The sequence below is a fragment of the Anas acuta genome, chromosome 2 (assembly GCF_963932015.1).
Source record: "Anas acuta chromosome 2, bAnaAcu1.1, whole genome shotgun sequence".
NCBI lineage: Eukaryota > Metazoa > Chordata > Aves > Anseriformes > Anatidae > Anas > Anas acuta.
Window position 1 is genome coordinate 76,664,810 of NC_088980.1, and position 17,814 is coordinate 76,682,623.

A 17,814-nucleotide genomic window follows, 5' to 3' on the forward strand; every position below is an offset into this window, starting at 1 on the left:
GGCAACCTTCTGCACCACCTACTTCACTTCTGACATTTTGGAATTTACTTTTCCTGGACTCTTAAGAGGTGGTACTTAAAAATTGACCAGGACTGATGAGTCCCAATGCTTTCAAGAGCAGTTTGCCAGGGACCTTGCTAACTAGTTTCTTGAGCAGCCTGGAGTCTGCCCTCCCCATATCCAGGGTTGAAGTATTGGTTGTAGTTTTTCTCCTATCACCAAAGATTTTAAACTTGACTATTTCATGGTATGAGAAACAAAGGTGTCTTTGAAATATAAAGTGTTTTTGCAGTGTAAAATTCCACTAAACTTGCATATTCAAAAGTGATTGGTGCAAGAATGACAGTAGCAGAGCAGTGGGGAGTATGTTAAGAAGAAAAGGAGAAGGTCTCACTGTCCCATAATAAGGAGGATAGCTAAGAAAAACAGGATGAGCAGTGTGAAATCAGTAAAAACGAAGATGATAGGCCCTCTAGACATGAGAGAGGAAGGAAAAAATAAAAAGAAAAAGAAAAGGAGAAATTAATGGTTGTTCAAGTAAAATTGTAGATATATGGAATAGAAGTTCGTTGAGTATGTTGTGAACCTGTAGTTCTCAGCCATTGAGGAAACAGGAGATATCAGGTGTCAGGTAATAGGGAATATAAGGTTATGATAACTTTTACTGTGTACTCCTGCTTGCAGGATGCCCACCATTGCAATAGTGAATAAAATAGTTTCACAGATGACCCTGTCTGGAAAAAATTAATTTTTTCTCACAGTGGTTGCCATGTCCAAGACAACCACCAATTGCCACTTTACCCATGAGACCTCTTCTTTTCACAAGCAACAGATCTTTCTTTGATACCTGTACCAAGAAATGGCCATCAAGGTTTTTTAGGAATCTGCTGAACCTCTTTATATCAGCTGTGCGACATTCCCACTCAACATCTGGCAAATTGAAATCCTGCATAAGGACAAGAACAGCTGATCTGAGGTATCTCTTAGATCCTTAAAGAATAATTTATTGGTGTCATTATCCTGGCTGGATGGCCTGTAGTAGACTCCAGCAATTGTAACCCCTTTAAGGGTTTGCCCCTTCATCCTTACGCAGAGGCTCTCAACCCTGTCATCACCACCTGCAACCTCCATACAGCCCAGCCCCTCCACCTTCTAGCTCCTCTCGCTTGTTCCTCATGCTGTGTACATTGGTGTAGAAATATTTCAAATGTGCTTCATTGTACCTAGCATCTCATCGAGCAGTCTTCAGAATCTCACTAGCACAGAGTTCCTCCGATTTTGGCATGCTGTCCCATAGCTTATCACTGGTGGGCCTGTTTTTATCCTTTTCCCCCTTTTCCCCATTCAAACTGGATAGTTTAAAGCCCTATAAGTCTGCCCTGCTAAGTCCTGCACAAAAAGTCCCTGCTCTGAAAAACATGCATCTCATCAAATGCCAGTAGGCCTGATGTTGTGTAGACCTTCCTATGATCAGAAACCCCAAATTCTGCCTATGGCACCGGCCACTAAGTAGAATAATTGCTACATACATTACTTATGAAATCCTTTCAAGGTGGCTTGTACAAATAATAAAGTTCAATTTTTAACTGAATTTTCAGTTCTTTTTTTTTTTTTTTTTTTTTTCTTTTCATTTATATTAATAATGATTGACTTTTCTCTATTGGGTAATGTTAATTTCATTGGTTTACAGAGAAACATCAGTCTAACAATTTCAGTTCATAACTTCCTCTATAACCAATTAGTGGACAATATTCCATCTGAGATTTTGAAGAAGTTCTTGAAAAACAAGAAAAAAAAAAGTCTTTTAAACATTCTACAGATTTTTTACATAGATTAAGGGAACAATAGAAGGATACAGATATTTAGGTAGTGACAAAAATACACATGAATGAATTCTCATATATATAAATCATAGTACGTATGTTAGCTCTGAACTTCTGTATATATAATCTGCAGAGTCAGTAACATCAATTCAGTATTCAAAAGATGCACAAACCAGTTCCTTTTTTCCCCTATTAAAGAAATGCATCATGGAAAGGCTATCAAAATCATGAAGCTTGAGTAAAAATTCATGCTGAATTTTGTCTTTTGTTTAGAAGTTTGTATTCAGTAGTTGTTTTATTTTGAAACTGATAATATTGTGAAAATGTAACAATTGCTGATTCTGGACCTAAATTCTGTTAACAAGAATTCCTGATAATGATGTTCTCTGTAGTGGTATTTTTACCAACTTCCTCCTTCTTAAATTATTTGTTAATGCATAACTTAGTTTGTTTTCTGCAACAGCTTCTTTCCTTCTGCCTCCCAGTTAGAAAATGCATGACCTCACTGAGATTGAATGGCCAAATGCATAGCCTCTCTGAGGTTGAAATTGTATGGAGGATACAAATTGATGGGGCACACCTTTTTGTGTTCACCTGAACACATTACATCCCTTATTGGTCACTGCTGACAGAGCTCTGTGGTAGAGATACTCGAAGTGCTGTGCTGCTGAGGCTGTGATTAATGGCAGTTATCAACTTGGACTCTCAAAGTGACATAAAACTGATGGTAATCAGGGTGTTTATCTAACCACTGATGTATGACACATAAAAAATGGGGAAAATGTTAATGCATGCTGAGCATCATTAGTAGATTAAACTTTAAAAAGCATTTGTGGTGTATTATATCTTTTGATGCGTTAATTATAGTCCTTTAAGCTCCTTTAACATGTCATTTGAATTTTTTATCCCCATGTAAATGAGTGGCATTTCATAGCTTGACCTATTACTGTCTCAGAGGTTAAAAATGTACGGGGTGAACCAGAAAAGGCTGGAGCAGCTGCCTATAGGAAATAGGAAAGTTGTCGCAAAACTTCTCCCTTCACCCCACCTCTGTCATTTATCTCACCATAGTTGCTAATTTAGAAACATTTCTTTATGGCCCATTTTCACTTCCACTTAGGTGTCTGAGCTTGATTTTCCTTATACCTGCAAGCAAATCTATCTGATTTCAATTTTAATCAAGGATAAGGAGGAATTAAAAATAAAATAGATGGCTTAGCGTGCAAGGGAAAGGGATTTTTTCCTATTGATTTCCAAGATTAATTAAGAGCTTTGTAAAATAAAATGGAGCCCAACATAAATACAACATAAATACAACAAAAATATCATCTGTATCTTTTTTGACTAATTGATTGGAAGATGAATTCAAAAAACCAGATAAATAATTCCCTGAAAAATCTATCATCATTCAACTAAAATAATCAAATACGCTCAATAGCAGATGTGCACTTGCTTTCCTCTGTTGAAGTATGTAACAAAATTTACATTCATTTCATTGGAATCAGAAGTGCGACAAGCTGCACAGCCAAAAATCTGGTTTTACTAGTCCAAAGGCCGGCAAAATAGTTATATTCTAAATCTAGATAGAAATTGAAACACAATAAAAACCTCTACTACTACAATTGATAGCAGGCCAAATATCTTTGTCCTTGGCTATGTATAAAAAGAAATCTATAATATGATATCTGTAAAGATAAAGTTCCTTTACATTCAGTTGCTTGATTCTGATCCAAGACAGTTTTGCCAGGAAACACTTTTTAGAAAAAATGGAGATTTCCATATCTGAGGAATCAGTCTTATTGCTACCATGGAAACAAAGAGAATAAATCCCATGCAAGCTTTTAAAATGCATGTTGATGACAGCAGGGATAAAGGAAAAGTTAGAACAAACCAAAGTATTAACTACAAAGGCCTCAGGTATTATATCCAAAATGTCATTGAGTCCCTTCAATGAGGCTCCCCTCCCATTGAGGCTCTTCTCACTTATTCCTCAATTTAATAAGACTTCATTAGTAAATTAGTAGGGCATTTCTGAATTTAAATACAACAGTCATAATGACTCCGCTGCTTTTTATCGTGTATTTGGGATTACATTATATTCCAGATATATTCCATATAGATGTGGAATAAGGGGTAGATTTTCAGAGACACACGAAAACTAAGTACTTAAACATGAATGGTAACAGCTAACACTGTTAGCTGTTAGGCAGCTAGCTGTACTATGTACCCATGAACCCATGAACTCCTGTCCCTGAGCAATAATTTTTCCTTTGTTTTTCAGCAAAGCTGTCTTTGTAGACAAGTGGTCTGGCATTACCTGTTGCATCTGCTGGGTCTGGGTTCAGGACCCCTTTCAGATTTCCCCTCTAGCAGCAGTCTGTCTCTTCCTGTTCAATGGCAGTGTGTTTTTTTTTTTTCTTTTTTGTTTTTTTTTTTTTTCGTGCAAGCAGCAAGCATTCTTTTTCAATGTCACCTGCTTTTCTTCTCCCTTCTCTAAGTGGCAGGCCAAAGAGAGGACCTGTTACGTATTGTAACCATTAGCAGCAGACCTTGACTGCTCAGCAGTCCTTAACACTCTGTTAGATCAGCAGGTAGCTTTTAGACACACACTGCCATATGAGCTGCCTTCTGGTAGTGTAATTGGGTCAGAAGGGAGCAAAACCAAAGCATTCTCCTGGTGGAAAAGTCATCACTTGTACAGCTAATGGAACTTGCACAGGGAATAAATCAGAATCAGGGTATGGGAGAGGGATGGGGCACTGCTGTCTGAATGGAAAGGTCATAAGTTTCTGGTGTACGTGAGCACTCCAGCAGCATATTACCTGCCCCTGAGGTGAATATTAACTGGTGAACAGAACTGGGAGGTGATTCATAGCTCCCCCATAAATAATCAGTGCTCTTTGTGTCAGGCATATCACAGGTGCAGGAGAGTACCTACTGCCTTCATGCACTCCCAAAACAACACGTAATCAGAATGAACAGTGGCGGAAGCCAGGGCACTTCAAACACCTCAGTGTTTCTGAAGCCATACTTCCTTTCCTGACTGCTCTCTTGTTCACTGATGCAAGAAATCAGTGACTGCACATAGTAATAGCAAGTTGCATCTTTCCCTGTAGCAAAAACAAAGATTTAGCCAACAGCTTGGTCTAGGGAGGCCTGTGTAGGTGTTAGAAAAGGTTTCAAAGAGCATTTCCACCTTGACACCTGTTGCAGTGGACTGCATAGGTCATGTAACTCAGTAATGCTTAGCAGCATGACTTCCTTAGTGGGCAGGTATGATTTAAGTTATCCAGGACCAGAGTCTGGTTTGATAGTCATTACATTAATTAATAAAACATTCATTAGTTGTATGTGGATTCTATGTAGACACATAATGGAGATTCAATAATTTGGAAAATGACAATAGAGAATTTTGTCCACACAGATTTCTGGGCCTTTTTTACTTGTCTCTTCTGTCTGCTGTCTGATACTGTTTTTACATAAAAATAATAATAAAAACCATAATAATTAAAAAAAATAAAAAAATAAAAATAATTTAAATAGTTCTATTTCATTTGGAACCTCTATCAATCCAGAAGAAAATCAGAAAAATGTAAATCAGCTTATATAATAACATTCTCTATGCTCTATACCAACATCAGGCCAAATACATCTGTTTCACTTCATGTATGTTCACCTAGCATAGTCATAATATTTCCAAGAAATCCATGATAGGGTTTTTCTGCTATGAAGATTTTTATTTTTATTTTATCTAGTCTGAATAACTTTTGGTGCAGTTTAATCACATTTCTTCCTGTTCTATCCATCATAGACATGGAGAACCACATATTCGTACAGGACCATTCAGGAAGGCCTCAAAGGACTCCTCTTTGAAGGAGTTGTGGTTTTTTTGTTTGTTTGTTTGTTTGTTTTTTTGTATCTGAAAGCTCTTATGATGGCTTTTTTTCATCCCCTTCAGCCTACTTTTTCCTAGACTAAGTGGGTTGTGGTTTTTTGTTTTGTTTTGTTTTGTTTCTTTGTTTGTTTTGTCTTTCCACCTAAGTCACAGTTTCTCAGCTTTCTTGAATTCATTCTTGTACTTCTTATTCATTCTTATTCCTCTTCTCAGTACTCTCTTTAAGTAATCTATGTCTCTCCTGACCCAGGATTCCCAAAGCTGAACACAGTGTTCTCCCTTATGTCCCATGTCTTACAGTCTTCTGTAGTAGACCAAATTGTTTGCCTTCTGTTTTCCACAGACAATACCCTTGTTATTGTATTTGGGTATAATTTTTAGCCTTGTTGTTGTTGTTTGATTGTTTTTTGTTTGTTATAACATCACCTTCTTGATGTTTGCTCAGCTTTGTGACCTACTGGAACATCCAGTCCCTCTTCAAATGTACGACCACTTGTCCCACATCCAGTGTCTTTAGAGATGATTATTTCTACTTGCATTCTTTGTATGTTGCTTGAAGATATCTGCATTTCTTATTTATTTATTTGTTTATTTATTTATTTATTTATTTTTAATGTCATGCTTTTACCCCATCTATGGGCCTCTCCTCTGTCTGTCTTACCCCTCATCTTTAAGTTCTTAACCAGCTCCTTCCAACAGACCTGTGACAACCACACATAGATTGGTTTCCTCCAGTTTTTATACCAAGTTGTCAACAATGAGTAAAAAGAACTTGTTAGATGTTGCAGGAAGAATGCCCGAAAACATGACAGACACGAGTATGGTCATATCATGCTCCATTTTATTACCAGAGTAGCCTGACTTTTATGGTAAACTTAACAGGGGCGGATAGTGTCTCACACAAGATTATTGGTCAAAAGCACTCAGACAAACTACTGCACAAAAACAACCCCACCTGCAAGGAAACAACCCCCTTGTGATTAGCAGTCACATAAATCCCGTCCTTGAAGTCAGCTGCTGGCAACAATATTTTTCTAAATTCCTCAGTTGGGTGATGTAGGAACACTGTCATTGGAACTTCTCATAGTCGTCCTGGTAGCTTGGTTTGCTCAGCTGCAGCAAGCCATGGGATATTTGCTGTTTCAAAAATCCCTCAACGGTTAGATACCTTTTGTTCTTTATTTTCTCTTTCAGCAGATGCTTCCATAGGTAAATCTCCTTTAACAAAGGAGAATAATCCAGGCAGTTCTAAGATTTTCAAACTATCAGAACCTGTTTATAAGGGAAAGGAGAGATGTATGATTTGGTATTCAAGCAAGAACAATCCCTATCTAGTAGTGTTGGTAAGTAAAGGCCAGTCACCTCTTATACAGAGGTCTGCAATGTTTTAGATTAATAAATTAAACTTCTGAACATATGCAATTTTTATAAAGACAATAGATAAATAAAATTCATGTTAATCTAACACAATTGGTATGGTTCATTAAACAAGATAAAAATATAGGTATGAATAAATATAAATACCCTGAACAAACATGATATTCATTTACCTTAAGGGTGGTCCTGTGGTTGCAAAACCTGCACATTCTACTTCTTAATTAACACTGCTATATTGTGCTAGAAAGCATTGGTAAGCCTTGCTCAGATGATTCTGGTTTCAAGGTTTATAGTAGATCCCCAGCATACTGCCAGCTGTGTTAGTGCCTTTTTCCTGCTTTCTCTACTTCTAACATCCTCTGCATATTGGACTTCAGAGTGAACAATCACATCCTTGATACATAAAGGTGTATCTTCTCTCTTTTAACACTATCCTTCCCAAATAACTCATGACATTTAATTTTGTATCACTTCCATGTGAATCATCTCTTTAAATTTCTGCTATTCTTACTAGATCACATTCTTATTCTGCATTAAAACTTTTAAAACCTTATTTTTATTAGGTTTATTAGACACCAATACATATCGCAGGCAGAGGACCAGAGCTGAGTCTTACCCTAGTCTACTTTATGTTCTTTCTGTTATCTTGTCCACACTGTTTGGTTATTTTTCTGTTTGGTTAATTATTATATATGCTTATCTAGGGGGTTTTGCTACTAGTCATCAGAAGCAAAGTTAAACTGTCTTATTAGAATTGCAATCTGAAGGGAAGAAGGTGAAGACAAATGAGAGCTCTTCTTTTCTGTTCCTCTGAGCATCCTACAAGAATGGAGATAGTGATAAATTGAGATTGTAATTTCTCATATAGCATAGCCAACATAAAAAATAATCAAGGAACAATTTACCAAAGTAAGACGAGAGTCTAGGACTAATAAAATATCTCTTTATCTCCACATCATTATTCCCATCATTTACCAATCAAAAATAAAATATAAAAAAAAATAAAATAAAATCTCTTGATTCAGAACTTTAGTTCCATTTTGGTATTTTATTTATGAGAATTTTCATGTGAAAGGAGTTTTTTGTTTTGTTTTGTATTGCTTTCCAGAAAAGTCTTACAATTACCCTCCTGTGAAGCAAAGGGGAAAATAACACTCATTGTAACAAACATTTTGAAAAATATATATTGTTAGAAAATGTAACATTTAATGGAATAAATCAACTCACCTTATTCCACAGGAAAATAAAAATACATTTTTCACATATCACTAATAAAATCTAAGTGTTCTGCAGGATCTATGGATCTAACAAGAACACTGTTCAATCTCTCTTATGTTTAAAAAATATGGAAACCTTAGCTTAATAAAATGAATTAAAATGTATCCTGTTATAATGTATCCTGTTATATCCTGTTACTTCAGGGTAAGAAAAAGTTAATGGTCAAAGTGGGGCAAACTAAATGAATGGAATCAAAATGTTGAAAAATTAGTCTTCCTGCATATAATGAAATAAAACTAAATGTAGGGGAAAGAAACAAAAGAATAGTTGAAAGAGAATGACAGAATGTGACTGCAAGGGATTTTGTTTTCTTTCTTCCCTTTTATAAAGATAGTGTTTGAATTTTAAACTTGTTTTTTAATTTTGTTATCAGATACAATTTCTCTTAAATGTCATTCTACTCTTTAATATTTAGTGCTTATATCAAAGGAAATACTTAAATAATGTGGGTTGTAATGTTCATTTACAAGTAATGTCTAAAATTGGCATGTTTGGACAAATCAATTATTTCATGTGCATGTAAGATTTGAACTGTAATCAGTTCCAAAACTACATTTTTAGCAACCATTTTCAAAGCAGCAGCTAATTATGGATTGTGAACTTTCCAAATGAGGCTCGATGCTATTAAAGAGATTTGGTTGATTAGTCTTTGAAGATATATTACTAGGGTGAAATTCTCATCAGATTTATCTAAATTAAAGTGTATCTGTGTTAGCAAGCCCTGAATTTGGTTCGCTATGTTTTCAAATATATTCAGCTTGTCTGCTTATCATTCTGAGTAAGAATTAATAGCTCAACCTATCCATGTAAATTATTCTCTAATATATTTTATAAATCTATTTTAAACTAATGTTTGTACACATCAAGAAATATGTTTATGAGTGCACAATCAAATATATACAACATAACAAAATATTTAAATCTTTCTGTTGGAGTGTATTTTGTATTTGTATTTCTTATACTTGATATTTGTAGATTATAAGCAAAATCAATGGCATAAATAAATATTGCAAAAATGTATTTGCCTTTTATCTTCTTACTGTAATATATCCTTATTTTTAAAAAATATTGTCATGGTGCAATTTCAGTAACACAGAGTTGCTGAGGTCACTAGAGCACTTTCCTCCAGTGCATATGATAAAGCTCATATTTTCATGTGTGTTTCATATTTGAATAGAATATCCTTTGTAATGAAGTACCCTACACTTCTTTTCAGTCCAGAAGTGGACTTTAAAACTGAACTTATTAGAGTTCCCATCTGGTTAGCTTCAGTTTAGTAAAAGAAGCTGTCCTGTACATGAAAGTGTGGCTGTCAACTGGAAAGTAGTGCTAAAAAAAAAATTAAAAAAAAAAAAAAACAAAAACAAGGGGCTAAGGTTGAAGTCTCTTGGTTCTTCCAGAACTAATTCCAGTTAACAAGGAAAAGGATATTTTGGTTCCCTCTGCTCTCTGCTTCTGCTCGTCTCTCTCTCTCTCTCTCTCTCTCTCCCCTCTTTTGTTTTTGTTTTTGTTTTTGTTTTTGTTTTCTATCACATTTACTTCCCCATCCTGCCTTCTTAGGTAACTTTACTTTTTTAATTTGGTAGTATAAGATGTGAAAACTTTGTATTATTATTTTTTTTTTTTAAATCCTGTTCAAGAAGCTCAAGCTTGAAATGTACCTCATTTGAGGTACAGTGCTTGACTGCTAGCGACGGGAGGCATATCATTTTTACGCATATGTGTTCCTGTACACCTTGACATATGCATTAAATCAGTATTATGCCAAAGAGGAAACATAAAACTACATGAATGCTAATAAAACCTGTATATTTCCATTGCATTTAATTTTCTTTTATTTCATAATTCAACAGAACAGCAATAATATTTTTCTAAATCTTATGACTCGTTTTTAGATCTAGACCAAAACTGGACCTTGAATTCAACTGTGTAGTGTTAGAGGGAGAGAAAAGTTATAAACAGCAAAGAGTGCAGACCTCTAAATATTACCTACAATTGCTTTCCAGTGTCATGATTTTACGACCCAATATCGTCCAGCCTGCCAGAACTAGGAAGGATCATCATCTCTCATTGCAAGGGAAGACACTCCACTTTCTAATGTGATAAAGCATCCATTCAAAGTCAGATGGTTCATGAAATATTGAAACTTAAACCTGTCGCTAATCTAGGACCTAATATTGACTATCCTGCACTACAGTGTAGTGTTCTTTCTCTTTTTCCCTCACATATAGCCCTGGGCACTGTTTGTATTGGTGGGTAATACATTTGCATTTGCAGAGGAAGGAAAAGACACCTTGTACTGGACTCTGAAATTTCTTTAAAAGTTTTAGAAGTTAATTTGAACTAGTGCCTCTCTTTTGTTGTTATCTGGGATGAATACTGTATAGCTCCTTTTAAAATGGAACCATAAATTTTGACTTTTTTTTTTTGTTTGTTTCTCTCTCCACAGGATACAGCTATAGTTTTTTAAAAAGTAAATGATAAAAGGAGAAATCTTAAAGTCAGGAGTTCAGATGAGAGACAGTTTGTTTATTTAACAAGTTTATGCAAATCTGAAGAGGATCAGTTAGAAGCTTTTTTTTTTTTTAAAAAAAATTGTTATATTTAAATGATGACTAAATTAAAATATGCTGAAAGTAGCTCTGATAATTTATACATTATGAGCTTTAAAAGCTTTTCTGTTAAAAAAAAATAATAATTCCATTCATGTCAGACAAAAAAAAAAAAAAGAAGAAAAAATAACTGTATTCTGCTCCACTGATACAGTTGATAGTAATCAAAAAATTCTCCTGTGTGCTTTCCAAGGACTGTCAAAGAATACTTCACGTCCATCCAGTTAACACTAGACTCATGAACATAATCAAATAATAATTCTTAACCAGTGGTTTTAACCATTCACTGAATAAAGACACCACATATTAACAAATGTTCAGTTTGAACTACCTTTAAAGAGACATAACAACTTTAAGGCAAACCTGAATGATCTGGATAAGCAGGACAAGACAAGTGTTTGCTTCTCTGCTTAAAGAGAACAGTCTTTATATTTCAGTACCAATGTTATTATGTTTCAAAATATCCAAATTCATAAAAACTCAGGAGGATGGTGTTGAGATTTTCTTTAGTATTTTTTTTCCATCCCTCTGTGTCTTAAAGCTTTGTCTAAAAATGAGGCTAAAGATGCTTCTTTTCTAGGCCTTCTTTCAACCATTAGATTACTCAAGAAAGGACAACAATTTTGACAATTCAAGCACAGTGAGGGTTTTGTACTCTAATTTCAAGAAATTAATGTATCAGAAGTTAATGACAGCAGAGGCATTATGGTTAAGATGCAGACAGTATAATCTCTGGTAGTGTCATTATACGGCAAATTTTATCTCCTTCAATACATATTAAATCACACAAATCTAAAAAGAATACAAAAATAAATTTTATTTATTTTAAATTTGTTAATGTATTTCTCAGCCTTCAGTTATTAAATACTTATATCTTTTTTTCTGACGATACAGATGTAAATTAATAAAGACTAACCACCTAGATGGCTAAAAGTGTGTTTAACAAGTAGTCTTTTCATAATCTGTCATATTTAACAACATGTAAAAATCACCCAACCTTATTTCAGCCTATAAATCAATGTTTATATGTCTATACACTGGGTGCAGTATGAAAAAAGTTGCTGTTTTGCCAGACAAAAATTTGTGCTTTAAGGACATAGCCTCTACTGGAAACATTTTAGATAATAAATGACTGTCTAAAATTATGTTTTATCTAGATACTATATGAAGTATTAGTCTGTCTAGAGAAGGAACTGGTTGTAGTTATATAAAGAATTTCTAGATTGTGAGGAAAGCGGAAAAAAGAAGTGTAATTAAGTTTCCTCCTAAAGGCACTTTGCGAATGTAAAATGCCTATGCAAACTCTCTGCTTTCGAAGTACATGGCTCTAAATTGCTCATCTTCAGATCTGAAAATACAAATTTTCCTTCAATTCAAGCATAATTATCTTTTATTGCAACAAGATATGGGGGGCAAAAAGAAAATTGATGAGGGAAAGGGTAATTGATAGTGAGGCACAAAATATGTTGGGAAAGGGTAACAGCAACAGATGCAGCATGTAGCTGAAATGAAATGGGGAAATGGCTAAAGGTTGAACAGCAGTAACAGCAGTAGGAGCAGGAACTTGAACCTGCTCTGTGCACCATCCCAGACTTTGTTCCCTCAGCTCTGGTAGGAAGATATCCCCCCACAGCTTCTGACTCCAATTTGACCCTTCCTTTTGCCCAAACATATCTTCTTTGTTATCAGCAGCTTGGTAGCTCCCCTTCCTTTCCTTCTACAGACAAAACCTTTCCAAATGTCACTTCAGCTAAAGCAGAGAAAATTTTGTCAGATATATATTTCTTTTTTTTCATCTCTTTTTTCATCTCTCTTTATCATCTCTTTATATCCAACATCTCAGGTGTACCTAATGTTGTGGGGGAAGAAAAGTTATGGTGGTGTTTGAAGTGATGGGCTCAAATGATTTGCACCACAGTACCTTAGATAGTTTTATTTTTGTTTGTTTGTTTGTTTGTTTGTTTGTTTGTTTGTTTTTTTCCCCTGAAGTCATGACATAGGCAGTTAAACATGTCAGCCAGGTGGGTTTCTTAGCACATATATACATCTAGGTGATTAAATAAATGATGAAAAGATGTTCCCTGGCCCACTAGGAATATGCTTCTGAGTTATTTATGCTTTAGAACAAATGTCTGTTAGGCAGCAAAGGAACAACAAAATTTTAGCATGCAGCACAAGACTAGTAAAAAGAAAGCATGACTGGCACCTTCTGCTCAAATAAGCCATTGATTGTGTTGTGTTTTCTTTTATTATTATTATTCACTGAAGAAGGAACAACAACAACAAAAAAAAGCCCATCTTCTGTATATATTTTTATTAAAACACACAGGGAGACATAGCTATTTTTTGAGGGTGGATGTGTGTGGGGAATCTGTAACAGCTACCAGCTTGCAGATTCTAACACACCAGACTGCTAATACAAAACAGTATGTTTGTGTTTGTGTGTATGGAAGGGCAACCTGCAGTCCATTTAGCTGTTGCTTTAGGAAATTCATATTTTTAATTCAATGTATCCTTCCTCTACTTATTAATGTTCCAGGAAGCTATCTACTTGGCACATTAAAAGAAATGTCCTTTCATTAGCTAGTGATGTCTAGCAAGTCCAATCAACTGTTGCATCAATGTATTAATATACAAAATATATATATATATATATATATATATTTAGAATGTGTTTCTTTTCTATAACACAATATCTGTGTCCCTACTTCAGAAGGGCATCTTCTTACACTCCTTTTCCAGGGCTCTCCGGCCCCATGACTGTATGCATATACAATTATCTGTGGCATATTTCACCTCTAAACTCCTGAAAAGATGATATCTGTTTCCTTGTTTTCAAGTGCACTTATTCCCCTTCTTTCCACTCATTTAACCTTTAACTAGTTCCAAGATATACTACTTAATTATGATCATGGTAGTTGGTGACCTGAGGCTTTTCTCTGGTTAGCAAGACTGACCTTTACTTGATTTGCCTCCTCCTCACTGTTTTTAACTACCAGCACTACAGGAGAAACAAAGCAACTTGCCTTGTTAAAGCAGGAAGAAAAATAATAAAAATAGAAGTACTACTACTAATAATGAAAAATATTAGCTTGATAAAATGGTTTCCTACTGCTTTCACAGTCTTCATCTGTTGTACTCACCCTTAATTGCTCTCTGAAGGTTGACTGAACAGAGATGGTGTGAGAAACAGCCCACAGAGTGGTGTTACATGTTTGCCAACCAACAGGCATGTTATGGCCAAGGAGCTCTATCAGCTCTGACAAGGTGATGCTGCTTAATATTACCCAATCTGCTCCAATTCTGATGAGGACATCGACAAATGATATTTACAAAGAACAAAGAAAGATCTGTAAAATGAAAAAATATGTAGCAAATGGGAGGAAAAAAAAAAAAAAAAGGTACAAGCATGCTTTTCCCAAGTCATTTTAATTTTGCATATAAAAGAAAGTGTTTATAAAAAAAAAAAAAAAAAAAAGTGGAGAAAAAAAGAAAAAAAGGAAAAAAAAAAAGAAAAAAGAAAAAAAAAAGAAAAGGAAAAAAAAAAAGAGCTCTGTCAGACTAGAGTTGTGCCTCTAATTTCACTGTATCAGATTTCACAGTCTGGACATTGCTGTTGAGATGATACAAAAGAACACAAGTGACTATCTGTTTTTTTTGTTGTTGTTGTTTGTGCATTTGTTTTTTTACACAGCAGTTCTGTCATATCAGCTGTCCAATGCAGTTTAGAAGTTTACCTGTATTTTGGCATAGTACATGTAATTATTAATTGTTAATGTCATGATCATTGGGACTATGTTTGCAGAGTTTGCTTGCATTCATGACAGGAAATATTTGCATATCTTTATGCAAAATGCGTAACTGACCTACATCCGTAACTGAAGCCAAAGGCTCTCTGAGGGAAAATAAAACAACAGGTGTCTTAAAAGGCCTCTGAAAACTATAGGGATATCCACTGTACTTTCTTTCTCTGTTTGAAAAGCTTTATGGAAAGAGCAGTTGAATTAGCATGAAAGTGTTTACACACACAAAAAAAAAAAACAAAAACAAAGAGAGAGATACCCACAGACATAAAATGGCATGCAACTTCAGAAGTCAGCCTTTGAAGCAGAAATCTTTTTCAAATACTGAGGATGCTATCACGCTACTTAGAAGGAAACTGAGAGGCTGAATATCAGGAGACGGTATTTTAAATTAAATGTTTTGTATACCAGAAATAGAAATTTTAGAAAGGTGCAATAGAAATTTTAGACCTGTAGAAATATAATAAATAAATAAATAAACAAATAAAATCATGCCTGTGCTAATAATACAAGGAGGTTCAGTTTTAGGGATTCAGGACATGTGCTGACACTTGAGCATGAAACAGTAAAAAGGTAAGAGGTAAAACATATAGTTCAAGGATTACCATGAGAGTCCAGAGGCACATTTTTGTCTCTAGGCAATACCCCTGTAAAGCAGAACAGGAGTGAGGGACCTATCGATAGAAGTGACAAGACACCTGCACAAGATTGAACAGTATCTAATCTTGCTTCATAAATAGTAACTGCAAGAATTGTGGTTTGTGGAAAGTCGTTCTCTGGTCTTGAAGTTGTTCAGATTAATTGTGTTTCAATTCTATTTTTCATTTTTCTCTGTCTTCTACAAATGCTGCTTAACAGAATTAGTGCTATTAACATCACTCACAGGTGATCCAAAAAAAGGAAAGCTAAAATAGTATCATAAGTTTTGAAATGATTCAAGAGCCATAAGATTTTCTAAAATGATTTTCTAAAATGATTTTCTAAAATGATTGCCTTCAAACATTTAATTCTCAATATGTTTTTACTTTGTTTTGTTCTATATTTTAATTTCAAGGAAAATTCCTAGATCCAAAAATGTATGAACTCTCTCAAAGATCAAACCCTATCTTAAAAGTCCATGCAAAAAATTTCAACCTTTCTTGCTTTAAGAATACCACCTGTAGTAAGTACTGTAGTAATTACTATTCTTCATGTTTTGGATATTGTCATTCCCCATCCTCTTCATACTCCCTCACAGCATCTCCAGCTCATGGAGGTCAAGTATCTAAACTGTATTGCCATCTCCTCAATGCCCTAGGTCAAAGAGGAATAGACATATTTTCATGCAGTCATGAATGGTATCAACATAATTAAAAATAAAGACAGGTAGCACCAATTTTATCAATTAAAGTGAGATAGTAGTCATTATGAGTAACGTTTGACAGCTCTGTATCAATCTTTCATAAAACAGTGAAATACAGCCTAACTCCTCGGTTCAGGATAATAAAAGCAATAAGAACTGGAAGCACTGCAGAAGTAAAGTCTCCAATAAATAGGGAAAGCACTCTGCAAAGTATGAAGGGAAGGAGGGGACAATGATATAAATATTTTGACTGAAACCATTGAAAAACCTAAAATAAAAAATTAAAAGTATGTGTGTGTATGTATGTGTGTGTGAGTGTGATGGGGAGGAGGTGGGGGGGAGGGCTACCAGGAAAAGTCAAATGTTATGTTATAACAGTCCCTTCCAACATTTCTGATAGCATGAGAAAGTGAAAATCTTGGCTTCACCAGAGTCCTTGAGAAAATCAAAAACTGTCCAAGTGCCCCATGTCAGAGCCAAGTTTTCCAGAATAGTATATGTAGAAGAGAGGCTGGGACCATATGGAAAAAGCTTTATTCATTTTTTAGCTATGCAGCTGTCGGGACATCTATTAATATTACTTACATTTAGCTATCATTTTAACATATATTTATTTACAAATAATAAATTTATTTTGCCTACTTTATGCTGCTAACGCTTGGAACAATTTGTGACAATCCTTAAAACACGTGACTGCTGGGAAAAGTGAAGCCTTTCAATAATCCTGTAGCAATTTAATTTGACATTATCGATCTACATTTTTTAAATGATTTGAACATCATTACAGGAGTAACTTTATTATTATTATTATTTATTATTATTATTATTATTATTATTATTATTATTATTATTATTATTATTATTATTATTATTATTATTATTATATACTATATATTATATATTATATATTATATATTATATATTATATAATATAATATATTATATTATATAATATAATAATATAATAATTATTATATAATTATTATAATTATTATTATAATAATTTTTACCATTTTAATTACTGTCTTATCACTGTGCTGAAGTCTAGACACCATCTCAGTTTCCAAAGGGCATGAGTATCTCTGATAAAGTCTTCCTACAGAACAGTATGGATAAATTCAGGATAAGATAGTTTTGCCTGTTTATTTCTCCTTCTTTGGTAACTTGATCTTCACAGTTACCAATTAGATTTAACTGCTTTTATAATGTCATATTTTTACTATTGTGTTTTCATACTACTGGATCCTTGGAGCTGGTTCAGATGAATGTCTTCTAATAGAAGAGACTCTGGAGCAGAGTCAGCCCTTTGCTTTCTGGTCAACCCAAATTCAGGGAAGCCTCTCTGCACTGGTAGCACAGTGCATACCTGACATAGGGAGCCACTGCCCCATTCATTTGCTGTGGTTTATGTTATATACACACTCCACAGGGATTCAAAACCTACCTTACCTGACCCAGCTGGCGGGAGTGCTTTTGGCCTTCACACCAATCCTGCCCACAGCTAGCACCTCGGAGCACCCACATGGACAAATCAAAATCAAAATCAAAAAAGGAAAAGAAAGACACTCAAGTATGATCTTTAAAAGGGCATAAACTTTTTTTGGGGTATACTGAATCACATTGGGACTGTCATGGTGCTGTGGTATCTTGCTATGTGGAAAAACATAATGCTATTTATTTTGTT

General features: G+C 34.6%; 1 long non-coding RNA gene across 1 annotated transcript in view; it reads right to left on the minus strand.

The window, feature by feature from the left end:
• Positions 1–6,550: 6,550 nt before the first annotated feature.
• The window catches only part of LOC137850625 (uncharacterized), a 35,822-nt gene continuing 24,558 nt past the window's right edge, over positions 6,551–17,814 (minus strand). The window contains exons 4-5 of the long non-coding RNA XR_011092688.1: positions 7,269–7,914; positions 6,551–6,990 (exon numbers count right to left, since the gene is read on the minus strand). This is a non-coding gene — a long non-coding RNA (uncharacterized lncRNA). The remainder of the gene's footprint in view (positions 6,991–7,268; positions 7,915–17,814) is intronic.